At 59.0% G+C, this 3,631-nt stretch overlaps 1 pseudogene; it reads right to left on the bottom strand.

The window, feature by feature from the left end:
• Nucleotides 1–809: 809 nt before the first annotated feature.
• LOC119293870 lies at nt 810–3,312 on the bottom strand (annotated as a pseudogene).
• Nucleotides 3,313–3,631: the final 319 nt, after the last annotated feature.

The raw sequence follows: 3,631 nt of genomic DNA, 5'->3' as shown, positions 1-3,631 counted from the left end.
GATCCAGGTATCAACTTTATTGAGCTCTATCGTCGACGGCTTAGTGAGGCTATCATACGGTGCGAGTACCACTGCCTTCCATTTGTATGCCCATGGCCCATCCTCCATCACGCGCTCCCAATCTCCCAAGCAGCCAAATTGCATTGTATACAAGTCCTGTTCAAGTGGCTTGATCTTGACTTCCTTTGCCAAGTCCCATGCCACCCGCATGTTCCTATAGAACCAAAACTTACTATAGATTTTCTCAGTATGAACCCTAGCAATGATCATACATCGACTTGCTTCCTCCGGCAACTCCTTGTCCTCCACGATCACATCCTCCAATTCATCTTCTTTCAGTCCCAGCTCTTCCATCATCGCTTCTAGGGTCGGAGACGGGCGCCCCCGATCCCGATCCCGAAGCAGGTCCCTCCATAGTTCTCTTGCCCGAGAAAAAGCTATCCGTGGGCAGGGAAACCCTAACTGGCCAGGGGTGAGGGGAGAGAGGTTCCCTACGGTGGCGAGGAGCGATCAGTCGCCGCCGCCGCCGAGAGAAGAGAAAACCCTAGCGAGTGCTCATTAATTAGTTGCTCTCACGATATGGCGATCAATCAACAAGCAACATCTCCACGGGCCAGGCACAAGAGCCCACAGGCAACCAAACACCAGGCCGTAGCTCGTGCGGGCCTGTCTGAAACTGACTCGACCATGGATGACCTGAAGGGGGAAATTTTGCTCAAAAAAAACCTGAAGGGGAAAATGGTTCAGACTACACCGCCACGCACAATCGCCCTGAAAAAGACCACATCACTCGTCACAAGCTCAGTCGATCAGAGTGTTCCGCAATCGTAGGCAGCCATTTTCACAAGGGAAACGTTTGGGCGCGGTGCACCGGCCGAACTTTCGGCCGGTTCGCTCGCCACGCTGGCCCAACGCACGATACGTAGTGGTTCCCGCATGCCCCGCCTCCATCCCCTACCTTCAGCCCTCACGCCCGCATCCCCTCCCCCTCCCCGGGCTGCCACGGGGGCCACCACGAGCTCCATCGCCGGCGGCCAGGCGCTCCCTCGCGCACCCGCCATGGCTGCCTGCTGCCATGGCCAGATCCATCCCCTACCTACATCCTTCACGCGTGCACATCCCCTCCCCCTCTCCTATCGGGCTGCGACTAGGCCACCACAGGCTCCATCGACGACGGTCAGGCGCTCCCTCGCCGGCCGCCATGGTTGCTTACCACCATGGCCGGATCCATCCGCGTATACAAGTGTTGCAACTGTCACCTAGAAAAGCTTCAACAGCTATTGAAAAAAGCTTCAACCATAGACACAGAAAGCTTCAATGGCACTTCATAACAAGGGGAAGCTGCAACCGTAGTTGGATTTTGCTACTACCGGCTAAGCTTTTTGCTACATCCACCAGGCGGAGCTGCGACCTCGCGACGACGACAACGATGATTTTTGCTGCAACCGTAGTAGATTTTTGCTACTACCGCTGAAGTTTTTGCTACATCCATGTAAGGCGGAGTTGCGACCTCGCGAAGACGGCGACGGTGTTTGATTTTTGCTGCAACCGTAGTTTTTATTTGCTACTACGGGTGAAGTTTTTTGCTACATCCATTCAAAATGGCGTTGATTGACTGATGGCCGCCATCGACATAATTTCCTGCAGCGAGCATCAATGGCGAGGGGCGGCGGCCAAGCTACAACCGCCGCCGTCAAGAGCTGCAACGCAGGTGGAGTTGTTGCATGGGGACCGGCGACGAGGACGGCCGGCGACGGCGAGGACCAACGACGGCGAGGACCGACGACGAGGACGGTCGGCGAGGGCGGGATCCGGCGGCGACAAGGAAGACCGGCGAGGGTGGGGACCGATGACCACCGGAGGGGACAGGAGGCGCGGCGCCGCGCTACCCCGAACAGGACTGCCCGAGGAAGAAGAAAGAGAGCGGGGGGTGATTCATTTTTTTTTTGATTGGATCCAATCGAACGGCTGTGCGCACATGGCATCGGGCGGTTGCGGTGCGACCTCACCGGCGCAGAGTGCTGCCCTTTTCACAAGGCTTCTCGCGAGCGCTCCGGCCAGCACCTTCTCCCTGAGAAAGCTCACGATGGCATTGTCACTCTGCTGCACGAAGCCGACCATGTAGGCGGCCCCGGCGAGCTGGACGCTCCGCCACCGCCGCATCCCGGCGTACTCGCGCAGGCCCGACTCGATCCTCTCCTTCTCCGTGCCAGCCTTCCTACCAAGGACGGCGTCGCCGAGGCATCTCGCCAGGATGACGCCGTCCTCGAGCGCCGAGCAGCCACCCTGGCCCAGGTCCGGCGTCATCGGGTGCAGCGCGTCGCCAGCCACGCACACGTTTCCCAGCGGCGATCGGAACCGCAGCGGCGCGGCGGACGCGTCGCTCATGTCGCTCCGCTCCACCACCTCCAGCGCTCCCGCAGGTACCTTGGAGCTCCTCAGCCTGGCCAGCACGTGCTGCTTCATGTCGGCGGCGCTCTCGACGTCGACGCCCTTGTCCGCACTCACGTTTTGGGAGGGAGACCAGGTGTAGAACCAGTAGATGCGAGTGTCGTCGCAGGGCACGAAGCCGAAGCGGAAGCCTAGGCCGATGAACTGCAGGAACTCGGGCCGGAATCCGTGGCCGTCGGGGTAATGCGTGAGGCCTCTGGTAGCCAAGCGCCCGGAGTAGGACGGCTTGGGGAGCCCCAGCCATTTGGCCACCACGGAGTTGACCCCGTCGCAGCCGATCAACACCTTTGCCCGGAGAGTCGAGCCGTCGGCGAGATGGAGGATCTTGGCGGCGCCGTCTTGGTCGTCAATGGAGACGATCTTGGACGAGTAGCGGATGGTGCCCGCCGGAAGCTCTTCGGCCAGCGCCCGGAGCAGCAGGTCACGCCTGACACGGCAGGTCTCATGAGGTCCTCTGCAATAAAATTCGGTCTAGTGTTACTCATCATGTCCCGATCGATGAGAGCATCAAGTTCAAGGGTACGCTGATCTTGTCGTGGAGCTTCCTGATCTTGTCGCCGACCCCGAGGGCGTCGAGCGCGCGGAAGGCGTTGGGCCACGTCGTGATGGCGTACCCGGACGCGCGCAGCGCCGGCGACGACTCCAGCACCACGCTCCTCACGCCTTTCCTGTGCAGCCCGAGAGCCACGGCGAGGCCGGCCGGGCCGGCTCCGACGACGACGACGTGCTCGGCAGTGATCTCCTCATCTTGTTCTTCCATTCAAACTGCCGTGTCGTGCCTAGTGTCCAAACGAATTAGGAGCGCGCGTGCTATTATGCTGCGGCTAGGCGCGTGGGGTTTGACAAGGCAAGAACAGTGCGTGTGCTTGGCTTGGATTTCGTCTTCCCGGCCGGACGAGGAACAGCTTCGCAAGTGATGTCACCGATGATGCTTTTCCTGGCGTGCATGGCTGGGTGGGCCGGCACGTATGGCGATCCTCGACCGCAATTCGTTTGGACAGACCAACCAAGGTATGTGGATGAAGGGAAAACTCCAAAACCATCCACGACATACCCCTTGGCCCTTGCACATCCAAGCAGCTTTATTAAAATGTCATGGTACACTATGAGGTCAAATTTTGGTGTTTTGATTCTTCTGTAAAAGTTGAGTCAAATCTGACCCTGGGTTAAAAATATATAT

Source organism: Triticum dicoccoides, chromosome 4B (assembly GCF_002162155.2).
Source record: "Triticum dicoccoides isolate Atlit2015 ecotype Zavitan chromosome 4B, WEW_v2.0, whole genome shotgun sequence".
Lineage (NCBI taxonomy): Eukaryota > Viridiplantae > Streptophyta > Magnoliopsida > Poales > Poaceae > Triticum > Triticum dicoccoides.
The sequence above is the reverse complement of the archived record's forward strand: the minus strand, read 5'-3'. Positions and strand labels throughout refer to the sequence as shown.